The sequence below is a fragment of the Lissotriton vulgaris genome, chromosome 4_1 (assembly GCF_964263255.1).
Source record: "Lissotriton vulgaris chromosome 4_1, aLisVul1.2, whole genome shotgun sequence".
In the NCBI taxonomy this organism is placed as follows: Eukaryota; Metazoa; Chordata; class Amphibia; order Caudata; family Salamandridae; genus Lissotriton; species Lissotriton vulgaris.
This window is the reverse complement of record NC_141691.1, coordinates 2,004,218,465-2,004,236,872: the sequence shown is the minus strand read 5'-3', so window position 1 is coordinate 2,004,236,872 and position 18,408 is coordinate 2,004,218,465. Positions and strand designations below refer to the sequence as shown.

Here is an 18,408-nt window from a genome sequence, read left to right as displayed (position 1 = left end):
GCGTCAAAGAGTCAAGGTTTATTTACTGCAGGGAACACAGAAGTCACAGGAAGTACATCGAGTGTAGTTCGGGGAGACTGCTTCAAATTGTATTTGTGGATCGCTCCTTTTATACAGTTTTTACCCATAGGATAACATGATACACAATAGTTTACAACCTGGTTCCCACAAGTCGCTCTCAGAGGGGTCGCTTAGATCACTTTGAAACACACAAGATCCGGAACATAAGTGCGGAAACATTTGGCGGTTCCCAACTGTAAAAACCCATCTTCCCACCATTAGCAAATTCCAATCAGCAGTAAAGTAGATCGAAATAGGAACGAAGACAGGTGCAGAGGAAGACGGAGACAGTAGGGAGATCGGAAAGGGTGTAAAAGGGGAGTGTCGAGAAGCACGAGATACAGGCATCAAAGGGACGTGCCTAATGAGATGCACGGCTGAGACAATAAGCCCGTGCGGCAAGATGAGCCTCGAGCGGCGCCATCTGCCTTACAGTAGCATCCCCCTCGTCATAAAGACACTTACAAAGAACATGTGTCTTCCGCAAATATCTTGGGAGTCCCAGGGTCGCGAAGCGGACAGCGTCCGTTCGCTGGCTACTTGAGGGCAAGAGACAAAATGGATGCCGTATCTAAGATGGAACCCGTGGGTACAGATGACAAACCCACATAACAAACGAACGGTTTAAGTTAGCACAGCGAAACTGCGCACACTTACAAAACTCGTCATTTGCGGTTCATAGATACTAGACTCGACCATATTCGTGCGAGTTAAAAAACACCACTTACAATTGTCACGGAACCTCAGCACGCCCTGGCCTCCACCGACTACATCCTCTACGGAGACCTGAACTTTCACCTTGAGAACAACAACAACAACAACAGCAACTGCAACTCCACCAGCCTGATCGATAAAGCTCGCCAACCTCGGACTGAGGCAACTCGCCACAGCACTGGCCAAACGCTCGACCCCGTCTTCTACTCAAGATCCCACGTCTCCTTCAGCCACACCACAGAACTCCTCTGGACGACCACCGCTGCATCCACTTCACCTTCCAGAAACCCACCACACACCACCGCATCCAACAGATCCCCGACGCTGCTCGAGGAAACGAAGACCAACTACACGCAAACCTCGCTCTCAGCCCATCCACCGAACCCTCCAACACAGACGACGCTGCCCACAGCCTCAGACGCTGGATTGACGACTGCGCCAACACGCTCGCCCTGCTGAAGAAACCCTCCTACAGAGACACCAGCAAGAGGGCCAGCTGGTTCACCCCAAAACTTCTAGCCTCCAAGCGAGCCTGCCCGAAACTAAAGAAGAAATGGCACAGTGAACAGACTCCGGACAGCCACGCAGCCCACAAAGACGCCATCCGCAACCACCATCACCTCATCAGGACTGCCAAGCGGACCTCCTTCAAAGACCGCCTCAACAACAACGCACACAATAGCAAGGAGCTCTTCAACATCGTGAAGGAACTCTCGAGCCCCAGCTCAAACACCAACGAAACGCTGCAGTCGCAAGCCCTGTGCGACTCCTTCGCCACTTTTTTCCACAGCAAGATATCAGACATCCACGACAGTTTCAACACCCAGACAGCCCCAACAGACATCAACACAACAGACTCTCCGCACACCATCGACCACAACCCCCTGCTAGCCTGGACCAACGATGACACCATCAAAACCATGAGCACAATCCACTCCGGCTCCCCATCAGGCCCATTCCCGCACCATATCTTCAACAAAGCCAACAGCTCCATCGCACCCCATCTGCGCGACGTCATCAATCTCTCCCTCAAGACCACAACCTTACCAGAGCGCTGGAAACACGCTGAGATCAACGCCCTACTCAAAAAACCCAAGAGACCTCAAGAACTTCCCCGGCCCATCTCTCTGCTTCCGTTCCCAGCCAAGGTCATCAAGAAGATCAACAGGCAGCTAACCAGATACCTCGAAGAAAACAGAATCCTGGACCCTTCACAGTCAGGGTTCCGCAGCACCGAGACTGCCCTCATCGCCGGCACAGACGACATCAGGACCCTGCTGGACAACGGTGAGACCGCAGCCCTCATCCTCGTGGACCTCTCCGCCGCCTTCTACACCGTCTGCCACCGCACGCTACGCGCACGCCTTCACGCCGTAGGGACCCGAGAAAAGGCTCTGGAATGGACCACCTCCTTCTTCTCCGGCAGAACCCAGAGCATCCGCCTCCACCCATTCCGCTCCAAAGCCTCCGAGATAATCTGCGGCGTACCCCAGGGATCTGCCCTCAGCCAGACACTGTTAAACATCTACATAGCCCCGCTCGCACACATTGCCCGACAGCACAACCAACATAATCTCCTACGCCGACGACACTCAACTGATCCTCTCCCTCACCAAGGACCCCATCACCGCCAAACCCAACCTCCACGAAGGAATGAAGGCCGTCGCCGACTGGATGAAGATCAGCCGACTGAAGCTGAACACGGACAAGACGGAAGTCCTCATCCTCGGATCCAACCCTTAAGCCTGGGACGACTCCTGGTGGCCGACGGCACTTGGGGCAGCCCAGACACCCACCGACCACACACGCAACCTGAGAATCATCCTCGACTCAACGCTCTACATGACCAAACAAGGCAACGCCGTCTCCTCCTCCTGCTTCAACACCCTCTGCATGCTCCGCAAGATCTACAGGTGGATCCCGACAGATACAAGAAGAACAGTCACCCAGGCCCTAGTCAACAGCAGACTCGACTACAGAAACACCCTCTACGCGGGAGCCCCGACCAAGCTCATCAAACGACTGCAACGCATCCGAAACGACTCTGCATGACTGATCCTCGACCTACCATGCCAATGCCACATCACCCCCCCACCTGAGAAACCTGCACTGGCTCCTCGTCAACAACAGGATATCCTTCAAGCTCCTCATCCACGCACACAAGGCACTCCACAAGACCGGCCCCAGCCTACCTCAACAGACGACTCTCCTTCTACATACCCAACCACCAGCTCCGCTCCGCCGACCTCGCACTGGCCACCATCCCTCGCATCCGAAGAATAACCACCGGCGGGAGATCCTTCTCCCACCTCGCCGACAAGACCTGGAACACCCTCCCACTGAGCCTATGACAGACTCAAGACCTGCTGACCTTCAGGAGGCTACTCAAGCCATGTCTGTTCGACCAGTAGCACCCCCCCCGCCCCTCCCAGCGCCTTGAGACCCTCTCGGGTATGTAGTGCACTCTACAAATTACTGATTGATTGATTGAGGCTGGTGAGAGCAGCGCCCTGATTGGTCGAGAGAGTTTCCTTGTGGCTGGGTTGCTGCACGACAAGGTCCGGAGCACGAAGTCCTGTCGTCAAGTAAGTGTATATTTTGAGTTTATATTTGTCTGTGTGCGCCTGTTTATTTTTTATTTGAGCGTGCCCCCGACCCCCTTCCCGTTGATGCCAGCCGCAACTGCCTAACGGCCACATCATTTAAAGTTGGATTGGAAAAGTTGGTAATGCAAATACCAAACAAACAAGAATTGGCTACGCCAATATCTGCCCTTTGGGACATATTGCTTTGCCAAGTGTCTTCAATGATTCTGTAGAGCATTCCCGGTGCTGTGCTGCATGGCTAAGAAGAAAGAAAATGGTACTATGAGGCAGATGCATCATTTTGTAGAAGAGCATCACCACACATGCAAACCTACGGAATGTCAGAGGAGTTTAAGTAGTGGAAGAGAGAGGTTTATTTCCTCTCCTACCAAAACTGGGTGGTGAGAGCAACATCAAGGGCTGCAGCGGCGAAGTAATAGGCAGGGTGCATAGCTGCAAGTTTCAAAGGTCCATCTGCGATGTCTGCTCCAGTCCAGGAATTGTCCTTCGAATCCGTTGACTTATCCAGTTTTATAATGGAATATACAAGGCTACAAGTCCCGGAGATCAAAGAAACAAGCATTTTCAATGCAATAGGTCTTGCATTTTCAAGAGTTTAAGCTATAGGCATTGTAAATGACAAAGCCTTTTATTTAAGTGTTTTTAAAACTAACACATATAAAAGACATTGTTATTTATAAATTATAATGCCAATAGCTAAAACTCTCGCAAATGCGAGACTCCTTTAAATTTTGGCCGCGACCCTTTCTTTAGACGCTGCTCTCCGTATTCAGGCTACAGTGAGCAGCATCTAAAGAAAGGGGCTAGGTCAACAGTAAAGTGAAAGCAGGTTATGGGGTGCTTTCACTCCCAGGCAATTCAGAAAAGGGGGTGGTGATTGTAGGAAGGTACCTCCTGACTATGGTTGCCCCCAACTTTTTGCCCTGTGTTTTAGCTGGTTTTTGACATAGTCGACCTGGGGCCCTGCCAATCAGGACCCCAGGCCTACTGCTCTCTCTTTAAAATGGATTCCATGTACCCTAGGTACATTTCCAATTGGTACTGGGCCACCCTATCAGACCCTGTAACTCAGGGCATGGGTGTACCCAGGGCTGCCAGGGACTGAAGCATGTATTATGCCACCCCTGGCTGGCCTCCTAAATTTGACACAACTGGCTGCATGACAGCTGGGGCAAAGTCGTGTAATCACCCTTTGCTGTAGGTGTAGTATACCTATACCTAACCCTAAAATGGACACACAGATTCCTATCAGTCACTCCTATGGCCGTACTCAGACGGTGCAGCTAGATACATTTTCATCAGAACAACTGACCTTACCCTGTGGTGTTCCTCAAGGCTCGTCCCTCAGTCCAACCCTATTCAATATCTACGTCACTGATCTGGCAAGGGTTATCAAGAACTGGGGGATGAGCCTAACATCCTACGCGGATGACACCCAGTTAGTTCTCACCATCAAAGACAATGGAGAACAAATAGCTGCCAGTTTCCAACAGGGCATGCTAGCCATCAGTCATTGGATGTCATCTAACTGTCTTAAGTTAAACTCTAACAAGACAGAGGTAATGACTTTTGGCAAACTTACCCCCTCATGGTCTGATGTATGGTGGCCTACTGATTTGGGTCCTCCTCCACCCCCTGTTACCAAGGTCAAAAACCTTGGTATAACTTTAGATAAAACACTCTCTTACTCAACTCATGTCAATACCACGGTGTCATCTTCCTTTTTTAAATTGAAAACTATAAAAAAGATTCTCCCTTATCTTCCCCCTAACTCTGGTAAAACTCTGATCACATCTTTTGTTATGTCCTCAGTGGACTATTGTAACGGACTTTTAATGAATGCCCAAAAGAAGGTCATTAAGAGGTTACAATCTGTACAAAATGCTGCAGCCAGACTTCTTTCTGGCACCCCCAAATTCAAATCCATTGCCAACACTATAAAAAACTATCACTGGCTTACAGTCAACAAAAGGATAAAATTCAAGGCACTCTGTTTAGCTTATAAAGCCGCGCACAAACAAGGCCCTCGCTTTCTCATTGATCCATTCACGTTTCATGTCCCCAATCGCTCACTTCGGTCCATGAACAATTTCACTATGACAGTCCCTCGCACCAGAACAGTTGCATGGGGAGATCGCAGCTTCCACATTGCAACCGCTAAACTCTGGAACTCCCTTGATCTAGAGATCAGATCAGCTCCTACTCTTATCATTTTCAGAAGAAAAATTAAAACTTGGCTTTTTGATCAATAATTCAATTTTTGTTTCTTTCTGCCTCATTCACAGCGCCGAGACGCCCTTGGGCAATTGTTCGCGCTCAATAAATTCCATAAATAAAATAAATAAATAAATATGGCAGGCCTTGACAATCCTGAAGGCAGAGTGCTTGGAATCGTGTGAGATGGTGCTCTGGCATGAGCTGAGCCTGTCTGCAGCTTGCGGAACCAAGTCCTAATAGCTGTTCCATGAGATCGCATACCATATACTCTTAAGTGCATTATAATCCTCGCGGTTAAATGCTATCTTTGGTATTGCTTTATCAAAACATGTCGAGTAAGGTGTCATACGAATTGGAATACTAACCCCTCGCCAATTCTGGCGACGGGGTTAGCATTCCACCCTTCTAGAGGGACACGACATGTATGTAACTGTGAACCCCGGTTAAAGTTAACTGAAGCCTCAGCTCCACAAAATGGATGCTGCCACCACAGACACGAGTCTGACCCCCTGCAGCTGGGAGTCCTTCCAGCGAGGGGAGCCTGGACAAAGGGTTTCCTGTCAGGGGCGGTGCTAGCACCGTCCCAGACATGGTTTTGTGTATCCTGGGTAGGCAGGGCTTTACAGGAAGGTGACTGCTGAGTGGCACCCCGGTGCTCACTACGCATAGGCCGGTCAGAACCAGTTCCAGGGGCACACCAGCCCCTGGCCTGGGGAAAGTCCGGCATGGCAGAGGGGTGTAACCACCCCCCTCCTAGTCCCACCCATAGGCAGGACCTAGTCACCGGGTCAGCCCCCTTTTTTAGTATAAAGATGGGAGCGGGCCCCCTGTTCAAATTAGATCTTTGGAATCAAGACACGACTTTCTGCGAAAGGACTTCAAGATTTCTTCCTCAAGATTCTCCCTTGTGGCTAAGGAGTAGTCACCCTGCATCCGCAGGCACCATCCTAAGAACACTGCGGTCTGCTGCAAGTCCTTCTTCACGAATCCGACGACCCAGCTCGACGAGACCCGGCTTCCCTGGCACCTCTGACCTCTACTCACCTCTACAGCAAAGCTGAGAACCGTGAGTGTGACGAGACCTCGAGGGACCGACGATCGCCAAGACTGCACGACTTCTTTGTAACAAGCCCACCGAGTCTTCCACTGGTGAGTGCTTTGGGGTCTGAGAAGCCCCAACCCTGCGCAGCTCCAGCACCCAAGATCAGCCTCCCTGCATCTCCACGATCTGCGTGGGTCCCTTCTGCTGTTTGCTGTGCACCGCGTTGTTTGGCTACTAGCCGGCTGGCTTGTGGCCTTCTGAACGACGCCCGACGACATCACTGCTGCTGGTCTGGTTGCTCCAGACTGGCCCTTGCTTCCTTCTTCAAGAGAGGCACCCCAGACCCTCCTGGTCCACTCCAGACGCCATTTTAGGTCCACCGCGTGGGCTTGAATTTGCCAAGGCTTTGTTGCCCAATCCTGGGTCCAGCGACGCCGACAGCTTCTATCTTCGTGGGACAGCTCGCTCCTCCATCCTGGTCGCCGACAACGCCTCCTTGTCCGTGAGATCTCCGAGCACAGCGTCACCCACTCGCCTAGTCGAGGTGGCTACCATCCGGTGCCCTCCTGGTGCCCACTGACTACTGGCTAGTAGTCACGAACTTGGTCCCCTCTGCTTTCAGGTGTCATCTTCTTTCGATCCAGGCTTGGATCCATTGAACTTTCTTCACTGGTCGCCTGCCAGCAACTTCCTCCTTCCAGGCTCCTGGTCCGTCAACGAGGATTCCCGACGTCCTTTGAGTCCTATGCAGCTGCAGCCCCTGGGCTAGGTAACTTCGGCATTTCGGTGCCCCAGCATAGCCTCAGTATCCAAGGGTCAGAATCCACTTTCGTTTTCTTCCTACCAGATCGGGTTCGCCCGAGAACACTAACTTTGCAATTCCTAGCTACCATAAACTTTGTCCCGCATCTCGCGTGAGAGTGCACACACTGCACCCGAGTCCCCTGGGTCTCCTAGAAGTAATCTAACGATTCTATAGTCAAGTCCTAGCGATTCCAAAGCCTAGTAGTACTGTACTTACCTGCTAGTAATTTCGCATTCCACTTTTCAAGTATATGGTTTTCCGTGCCCCTCGGGCATTTGTATATACTGTGCTAACTTAAGTATTTTTGTAGAGTTTTGGTTTGTGCTTAGTACCCTGTCCTCATAAAGAGTACAGGGCTGTTGTGATTCTTAATAAATAACTGTTTATTTTCATAACACTTGTGTGGTGTCCTTTCACTTGGTGTTCAAGGGGTATATGTGGTATAACAGCTGGCTTAACACGCCCTCTCGAGTCTTTAGCCTTAGACTGATCGTATCCATGCTACTAGGATAGCTGGTCTATAAGGTTGACTTACAACCAATCATCAATAAGGGTTGCTGGACTGATACATAGTGTTCACTAGAATAGTGAGCACTGCATATCAGGCCACCTTCTCACAGTGATGAACAGAGTGTCTGAATTGAGCAGACCACTCTTACCCAGTCCAAAGATCAGGGCTTGATCCATCACCGTTATTTATCTCACTGCCCCATCCCAGATCAGAACCTGGCTATATGCAAATCAGTCTGTCCCTGGCCCAGTGCATCATGGGAACAGGGCAGACTAAACTACCAAGCCAATTCTTCACCAGAAAGGAGACAAGCTACCGGGGACCGGTTTCTGGCATTTCAGCCGTCTTCGGCCCGGCTTGCTTGAATCCTGATGGAGCAGTGAGAAAGGGACTCTTGTCTGAGTATACCCTGCCACACCTATAGTGGCCAAAAACGATTCAGAAAAGGGGGTGGTGATGAACAGAGTGTCTGAATTGAGCAGAGCACTCTTACCCAGTCCAAAGATCAGGGCTTGATCCATCACCGTTATTTATCTCACTGCCCCATCCCAGCTCAGAACCTGGCTATATGCAAATCAGTCTGTCCCTGGCCCAGTGCATCATGGGAACAGGGCAGACTAAACTACCAAGCCAATTCTTCACCAGAAAGGAGACAAGCTACCGGGGACCTCCCAGGCAGGCACAGAGTTATGAGGCGAGACCGCGAACGCGCGGACCGAGGCGCCGACGCAGAAACAAAGACCAACAGGCCCGCCGTCCAGCAGAATCGGCACACCGCTCCCCGTCAGCTGATCAAATCCTACGGGAACAACAGGATGCACTCCGGAGGGTCTCACAGCTGAGCAGCTCGCCGACATCGGACATCATGCAGGAAGCCAGCCAGCGGATAGTCCCAAGTGATGATAAAGCTATTTACGGAATACCAGGCTCCCAGCTCTCTGTGGACCTGCCCGACATCACACCACAGACAGCTGACCTGCCTCACTGAAAATGTACAAGCAATCCTGGCGATCTCTAACATAGCAGCGGGGTCGGCATTGAAGACCGGACAGACGCAGCGGAGCCGCAGGAACTGGGCGGCGCCCTGGGCGTCTCCCCTCGCCCCTAAGATGGAAGGAGGAACATTGTCACAGTGAGTACTACCCCATCACACAGACCCTGAGCAGATACTGTAATGGCGGGGCCACACTGCAATCCTCCCACCTTCCTCCCCTCTGCCCGCTGGCCCTATTACACTAGGGACTAACTATGCCAGAGACTTGGGTGCTGCGGTCTGCCTTACCGCCCCCACTACATGGCTGGCCGGACTGAGACCCCTAAGCGGAGAGCGACGCCAAACCCCCACGCAATGATCGTGGCTGCAGGACGCATATACCATATGGCCCGGGGAGGGCCATAGAGTCCATCCTTTGCTTAAATAAGTTGACAGCCGGAACTGTGACTAGCACACGGCACCCCCTAGAATTGAACGTTGTCCCTCTCAATAGAGAATATGGACGGTGGCACGTTTCGCTACTGCCCTTTTGGCATTCAAATATGGTTCACCCACAGTTGGTTCGTTTTGTTAACTGTTTTCCCCCCTTTTTATGTATCCCTGGGAAATGCTGAGTGTGTTAAAGGAGATGGCCGTGGACGTATTCGCTAGGGAGTTGCAGAGGGCCCGGGGCCGACTAGTGCATGCGGGCAGGGAGGGAGACCACCGGAATCGATAAGATGTCAGCGATAATAATTTGCACTTGGAACATTAGGGGCATGCACACGCCAGCGCGCCGTTATCAAATCTTCACATACCTGAAAAGACACCACATACAAATTGCACTCCTACAGGAAACGCACCTAAATAAGGCGGAAGTGGCCGCACTGCGCCGCAGATGGAGGGGGCAACTGTATGCTACCGAGTACTCCTCCTATGCCCGTGGGGCGCTACTGTGGGTAAAACCGGGCACCCCCTTTACAGCGACACACACACTCTCTCACCCGGAGGGCAGGTATGTGCTGGTGAACGGCCGCATTGATGGGCAGCCCGTTGTTTTGGCATCCGTTTACTCTCCCAACACAGATCATGGGGGCTTCCTAGCACACCTTTCGGAGGAACTAGCGCCCTGGCATGGGGTTCCTTGGATCCTAGGGGGCGACTACAATACCGTACTGGATGTCACACTTGACCGCTCGGCCCCACCCAGGCCTGACGCAGCATCCTTAGGAGCAGTGAAGGCACTCACCCAGTGGGCGGCACAGTGGGACCTACAAGACGCATGGCGCGCCCATAACCCCAACACCAAAGTATACTCCTGTTATTCAGGAACGCACGCAATTCAAATACGCCTAGACAGGTACATGGTAACATCAGAACTACTAACACACGTCACAGACTCAATACCTTGGCCGTACGCACTCAGACCACAATCCGCACACGCTGGATATAGCCTGGGACCGCCCACGCCCGCCCATCCCCACATGGCGTCTACAGCCTGCCCTGTTACTGGATGCCCACTTTAGAGACTCCCTACAAGCCTGTGTAGCTCAATACTTCACTGATAACTCAGATACGGTGTCCTCTCCACAGATAGAATGGGACGCTTTCAAGGTTGTGGTTAGGGGACATGTCCTGGGCACACAGGGGAACATGCGGTGACGGCTGGAGGCAGACTTGCGCCGGGTAGAGACAGACCTGCTCCGACGAGAGCAGGAAGCAGAGACGGGAGCGGCGGACCAGCTGTGCGAGGCCCGGAAGGAGCACGCGGCACTGCTGGAGCGTTTACGCCACCTTAATTACGCAGCCCATTCGGCGCGAGTACATCAACACAGCGACAAGCCCGGGAAGTTATTGGCCTGGCTAGTCAAGCAGGAGACCCGTACGGCACCGGTGTCAGCCATACGAACACCTGAGGGAGAGGTAGTCTACGCGCAGAGCAAAATACACCAAGCCTTTGTGCAACACTATCGAGCCTTGTATAGGTCGCAGCTGGGGGTCACGTCAGAAACCATAGCGGATTATCTCGCGAACATTCAGCTGCCTTCCCTTACGAATGCACAACAAGGGGACTTAGAGGCGCCGCTCATGCCGGAGGAGATGCGCGAAGCCATCTTTGCTCTCTCTAACGGCAAATTGCCTGGCCCAGATGGCCTCCCCGCCGAATTCTTCAAAGCATGTTCGGAAACCCTCGTCCCGGAACTGCTTAAGGTGTACAAAGCTGCCATTGAAGACTCGGCGCTCCCAGCCACGCTCAATGAGGCCACCCTGGTCTCGCTCCTGAAACCCAGCAGGGAGGAAACGTGCCTGGGCTCCTACAGGCCATTAGCCATGTTGAACACTGATTATAAAATCTTCACCTCTCTCTTAGCCCGACGTTTGGCTGCAGTGGTCCCAACTCTAGTTCATAGTGACCAAAATGGCTTTATGCCCGCGTGAAGCACCTCTCGTAACATCCGTCGCCTCTTTCGAATACAGGAAGCCACCACACTGCACTGGCCGAGATCGGGATGTCTGGTACTGGACCTCGAGAAGGCCTTTGACTCTGTGGAATGGCCCTACCTCAGAGCGGTGCTACATAAATTCGACCTGGGAGATGCATATGTTGATATGGTTGGGCTACTCTATCACAGGCCCAGCGTGAGAGTGCGGACGAGCGGATTGCTAACTGAGACGGTGCAGGTGCGCAGAGGGACCTGACAGGGCTGCCCTCGGTCGCCCCTTCTCTTCTCGCTGGCCATGGAGCTCCTAGCGGCGCCGGCGAGGGGAGTGGAGTGGGGGATCCCACTGGCTGAAGGCATGCACGTGGTCTCGCTCTATGCGGACTACCTGCTTCTATATGTGCGGGACCTTACGGCAGTACCGGACACGATGTCGGCCATCTTCCAGAGATTTGAAGAAGTATCGGGACTCAGAGTCAACTGGGCCAAATCTGGGGTGTACTCGTTCAGCTCGGACACGCAAGAATGCGACTTACGCCTAGGAGGTGTCAGGCTTACTTGGTACCCCACCACGTTTAAGTATCTAGGGATGCACATCTATAGAGACACACAGAGTATACTGTAGGGTAAGCTGATGCGTGCTATTTCCTCACTGCGTGCTCAGGTGACCTTCTGGAAGACGCTACCCCTGAACGTGCCCAGTAGGATTGCGCTCTCCAAAATTATAGTGTTACCAAGATTGCTCTATCACTTCGCTAACATTCCGCTATATGTCCCTGCCAAAGTATTCCGCGACCTAGAATCATTGCTACGGAACCTGATTTGGAACACAGGACGCCCCCGGGTGGCACTGATGAAACTCTATTGCCCAACTGCAGAAGGGGGGTTAGCAGTCCCCAACCTAGAGCTATATTACCTGGCGGCACAGCTGCAATGGGTAACGTACTGGCTGAGCGGCACACACTTAGACGACACAGCTACTGCCGACTACATATGGACCCACACTGCATGTGACAGTGGCCCGCAAATGCTTCCTTCGCAGCCTAAAACTGACCCAAACCACAAAACCTTACACCCCCGTGCTCCCCCTGCTGGGCACCCCCCGGCGGAGCGGAATGGTGACCTTGCGCATCCTGGAGAGCTGGACCACGGCTGGGGTGGACACCATGGGCAACCTCTATGCAGATGGAACTATAATCCCGTTTGCAGAACTGGTAGACGACACGGGACTGCCGGCCGGGCAGTTCCTACTCCATGCGTCCATACTTCGCGCGTACACAGAGGCCTGGGGCGACATACAGGAGGAATTGCCGACACACCACCCAGTGCAATACCTGCATGTAATGGGCAACGGTTCCCATATAATCCACTGGCTGGCACAGGCCCTCCTCATGCACACACTGAGGCCCACGCAGCCGCTGAGAGACAAATGGACGGCCCTCCGAGGGAGGGACTGGACAGACAAGGAGTGGACCATGATCCTGGCCAGCCCAGTGAACATCCCACGCAACTCCCGATTCAAGACCATACAATTTTACATACTGCATCAGGCATATTTATCACCAGACAAGATCAATAGATACTTCAAGGTAAACACTACTGCTTGTCCCCGATGCCGACTATTGGATGCGGACATGTTACACATGCTCTGGCGCTGCCCCTCACTTGCCACATATTGGAAAGAGGTGACAACTCTCTTGACAAGCAGCACTGGTTCAGGCCTGCCGCACACATGGGAGGCTTGCATTTTAGGGTTATACAAAAGAAACAAATTGAATAAAACAGAAGCCAGGTTCTGGGACTTGGGCCTTATCACCGCCAAGCGACTGCTCACTAAGCACTGGAAAAGCAGGAACAACCACGCACTAAACACTGGTACATTTCCTTCACCAACTGGGCCAGGGCAGAAAGCGTAGCACTACACCGGGAGGAAGTAGCGGGCTTAAGTAAGTAAGTAATTATTTTTATTGTTTTTAGGTTAATTAAAACCATTACAAAAGTACATTGATAGTTCATGCATTCAGATAAAAGATTGTAAAGAAAGATATATTATTTTTTAAAACAAGAGAACTTAATAAAAACGTGTTGGTACGGGTATGTGGTCATGGTGTAAAGTATTGGCAATTTTTCAACTAGTCCAGTCTAGTGCTCTCTGCCAGATTTTTTAGTTTCAGTTCCAGACATTTCAAGAATTTTACCAACTTCCCGTTTAGTGGGGGAAGGCCTGGGTCAAAACAAGCAAGAACCGCTTGTCTACGTGTGCAGATTTTTTGTTCGTTGAAGGCAGTTTTTAACAGGGCTACTCTTTCCTCTTTCAGCCTTGGGCAGATACATAATAGGTGTTCGAGATCTTCATTTTCTGCCCCGCACAGCCTGCATTTTGTCCCACAGTCCCTTCTCAACCATGGTTGCAGATGTGGAATAGAGGGTAAAATTCCTAGCCTGTATTTTAAAAAGGCTTCTTTTGATTTCCTGCCGTACCCCAGACCAAAGTATGCCTGTCGCCCAGGCGATTTATATGTGGCCAGAGTCATCCATGCGTGTCGCCTTTGTGAAAAAGTCGCTTTATCTTCCAAGTGCGATTGACTTTTTATGCTCTTGTTTACAACACGCTTGAACTGCACATGCGGTAAAGGAGTTTCCCATAGTTCTTTGAGACCTGTGACAGTCAGGGATTCCTCTAAGAAAGTTTTCGCCGGCAATTGAAGAGAGCTGCTTAAGTCTAGCCATAGCAGATGGTTACGTGAATTTTCTGGCGAGTTCTTGATTTTCTGCCAGCACTTTATGTACGCGCCTCTCCTCGCAAGGTTTTGGGAGGTCAGTCCAAACTCTAGCCGGATCTGGGCCTGTGAGGTATAGGTTGGCAGGTTAAAGAGAAGTCGATAGGCCTTTGCAATTGTTGTGTCCAGCAGTTTCGTGTCTTTGCCTTTTAGAGCCTCACTGCCGTATGTAATAGATGACTCTAGCTTAACTTGTACCACACGGAGCAGTGGGAGTAGAGTAGGACTATTTAGATTAGACTTTAGCTGTTTGAGCGTGGTCGCTATCAGCATCCCTTTCCTCCTGATTCCCTCTAGTTGGTTCGAGAAGCGACCTCCTTTGTCGAACAATATTCCCAGGTATTTATATTCTAAACAGTTTGCGACAACCTTTGTTCCAAGGAACCAAGTATGCAGCTTTTTGTTCCCATTTAGCGGGCTTAAGGAAATTCCCAATTGCACAACTCTGGGCTGACACATTGGGCTCTCTCCAGCGGGAAGGCGCGACCAGGAAGCTCATTTAACACACTACCACATAGGGGAAGATGAGTGTAGCGTAGGCGTGGAAACACTAAGACCCCGGACAACAATGCCCCCGGACAATGCCCGCCTGACTTAGGCACTGGCGGCACAGTGCTTCCATAACGGCAGGAGCTCGATCCTCCCTGCCGCATTGCACGGAGACCGTAACAAACCCCCCCATATGCTAACCACGAGTCTCGGCACCCTCCCACGCGACGACCTGACCGAGCATGACACAACAGAATTATCTCCCAAAGCCTCCCACGGCCACACTCTCCCCCCGGACACACTCGTTCCCCCCCCCCCCCCCCCCCCAGTTCTTCTACACAATACTTCCCTTACCTATTTTTGAGTCTCCTTCCAAAGTATCAGCAGACACTATCCCCATGTTCGTTCCACCTGGGACACACCTGCAGCCACCCGACATGCCCGCACTGATACTTAATAGTTAACTGCCACTTGGGTGCTTTGCTCCCTAACCGGAGCTGGTTTACGGCATGGCTGTGTCAGGTTGAAAACCCGCCCCACGAGATAAGAATTAAAAGGTAACATCCTAGGGGCTCAGAAGCACACCCTGCCAGACACCCCAGACTATGCATCATGTAGCATAGTACAACGATATATCCGCCAGTTATGAGGTGAACGCAAGTAAAGACCACACTTACATGCCACCTCCAATAGGACACCAACACACAACCCCCTGAGACCATGCCAACCTAGGAATGAGGGTACGTACAACAGGCATAACACTATATCTCCGCGGAATGCATTATGCAAGCCTCATTGCCACAAACCCGGCTATAAGCCTAGATCTACTCAAAGTGCGATGAGGCTATGCCATTTGAATATGTCACGACTTCACTAGCGCATTGATCACCAGCGGAAGCACCTCGCTCTAGGTAGGCGACATGACTCGCTGCAAGGATGAAGTAACCTACCACACCAACGACTTCCATCCACACGACACACTCGCAGGGTCTGTCCATGACAACCATGATCATCCGTACAGCAGAAACCAGTGTGACCCCCTAACGGAATAGCGAACTCCCAGAGACAATTGGATAGGAGTTGCTGGGTTTACAGAGTTGACTTTCTTAGTTATAATGGAAAGAAAAAAGATAAAACGAGACGTCATTAGCGAGTAAAATTGCACAATGGGCATACAAGAAACATGCAATGCAACCGATGTTGATTACCCTGATGTTATGGACAGACGAGATATGTGCAATTATTATGTTGCCCCTTACCTACTCTCTCAGTCCCCAATACTATTTCTTTTCTATGCATAAAATTGTTGCAGCCGGCCCCATGGGTTGTAGGCTCCGCATTGTGTACTGCTCTGAGTTACTAATAAACGTCTAACAAATATATATATATATATATATATATATATATATATATATATATATATATATATATACATACAATGTAGTGCGGCCGCTAAACTTAACACGGACCGCACTGGAAAAATTAATAAACAAGCGCTTCCACTGTTGTGAAAAATGGGCTGCACTACAAATGAAATAAATAAAAAGCACATCCACTATAGTTAAAGCAAACCTGCAGCCATTAATATTAAAAATACAAAGGTGGACGGCGTGCTGCCTTGTAGGAAATAACGTAATGGGTGGGACAGTGGAAGATCATTAAAGAAAATAGTGGTCACAGACTACATAAAAGCAGACCGCGTAACAAAACGAGTAAAAAGTCCAGTCCTTATGGAAGGTTACAAATGCAGACAAGGTGGTACCAAGGAGGGACTACTAAGGCTATTTATCAATCAAAAGCATCAATTTCGAAAGGACAGTAGAAGGAGCCAATTGAAAAGATGTGCGGAGCTTATATTCCATACCTCAATACAGCAGGCCTCGCAGAGCAGTGCATAGGCTGCCAAGGCTCGACCTAAACACTTGGATTGGAGCACATCACGCATGGATCTGGGAAAAGCGGCAGGGCAGAGCGACGCAACACAGAGGGAAGGAGGTTGAAGCAATACAGGGGAATAAGGGGGACCAACACAGAGCGAGAGGGAAGCAACATGGAGGGGGAGAGGGATGAAATTAGCACGGGTGGGGGGAGAGAAGCACACAAGGGAGACAATTGGAAAACTCATGAACTCTCAGGGGCTTATTTACAAGCCCATTGCGACACCGATGCGTCACTTTTTCCATGTTAAAAGTGACGCAAAAGTGGCTCAAGGGGCTTGTAAATAAGCGCCTCAGTGTTTAAGCGAAAAAGTAGTTGTCAAAAAGTGACCAAATCTATGATATGGTTAAAGAGGGTAGGATCCAGGGGAGGGTCAGACACAAGATGGATAAGATAAGCCACTGAACATGAAGCAGGCAAATAAGAATGCCAATACGGTCTGGTAGACAGTCAAAGAGCAAGCAGCCATCCATCATAAATTCTGTTGTAATTTACCAATCACACCATGACATTAAAATATGCGCATACTAAAAGGTATTTATGAGAATTTCAATTAATTCAGTTGTTTTTAAGCACTCAATGAGGATTTCAAAAATGGAGAAGCAGTGAAGACATACTACAGTTATATACAATGGTACACAAAAATCAAAACGTTTACAAAAAGAAAGAATTTAAATCTAGACAACTAGAACAAACAGATCCATTTCTAATCAAAATCTGCCCAGCTGTCTGGTAGGCTCGACCTAAAAAGTGCCTATTATAACCGTAGCTGCACTGTTCTTTTCTAAACATCACTCATGCAACTCTTAACTGAGGGAGGGAGCGAACCTGATCCAATTTTTTTAATTCACTTTCCTAAAAAGCCCAAATGCATCCATTAGCTTCAAAATGAACTCTCCCAAAACAGGTTTAAATCCATTGCATTCAATGAGATTGATTTTCTTGTTAAACACTCGAATCCATTCTACAGTCACTAAGTGAGAAGGTGTACTGGGGTAGGCTATCATGACGGGAGGTGGGTGGCCAGGAGTTCTTGTGTATTAACAGGTGCCAGTCGTACCCCACCCACCCTTTGGGTACTTTTGTAAAATAATATTCGCGTGGCTAGAGCATTTGCGGAAAGTAGCAAAATCAGTTTACAGTCAACGGCCTCACGTATAACTATAATTGTAAGGTGCCCCTTGCAACCTACCTTGCAGCGCTCAACAAGCACAGGTACCTCCTCCCCTGTCCTTCCTTGCAACGTGTTCGTTAAGACATCCTACTTCTCCGCCAGGGACTAAAGGGGCTCCCAGTCTGTGGGACGCTGGGAAATGTAGTCTTCGAGTCTACAGAAACCGCTGCCAACATGTAGAGGACGGACACAAACTACGCTGCGACCGGCGGGCATAGGGCCTGGTAATGAGTACGCCATCTTGGAAGGGAGCGTAGGCCTTCTCTTGCCGTCAGGAAATAGGCAGCTGGCTGAAAGAGAAAAAACGTTTTTTGCTCACGTTCTTTGTTGTTTTGCTTTTCGTGCGTTTCACGCAATGTTAATTAATCAATTGATCCCTATTATTCAGTTATCAATAAGGTACGGCGTACATTAATTTTTTATTCATATATTCCAGAAAAATATAATGTACGTCAATAATCCCAAAAATACATTATTTTATAAAATGTGATTTGTCTTCTTTTACGAATATTTACTTTTACATGCCTCGGCTCCTTCTCAATTAAATACAGAACCTATTCGTGCTGTGCGTCTTCAATTTCTATAATGAGCCATCCCAACAGGTGGAAAGAAAGTAAATAACTGCGAAGATATTTACTGTTATTCAGAAAGTAAATAA

At 50.1% G+C, this 18,408-nt stretch overlaps 1 protein-coding gene across 1 annotated transcript in view; it reads right to left on the bottom strand.

The window, feature by feature from the left end:
• GFUS (GDP-L-fucose synthase) overlaps positions 1-17,879 on the bottom strand; it is a 128,336-nt gene extending 110,457 nt beyond the window's left edge. The window contains exon 1 of the mRNA XM_086966341.1: positions 17,769-17,879. The gene's annotated coding sequence lies outside the window, so the exon portion shown is untranslated. The remainder of the gene's footprint in view (positions 1-17,768) is intronic.
• Between the last annotated feature and the right edge of the window lie 529 nt (positions 17,880-18,408).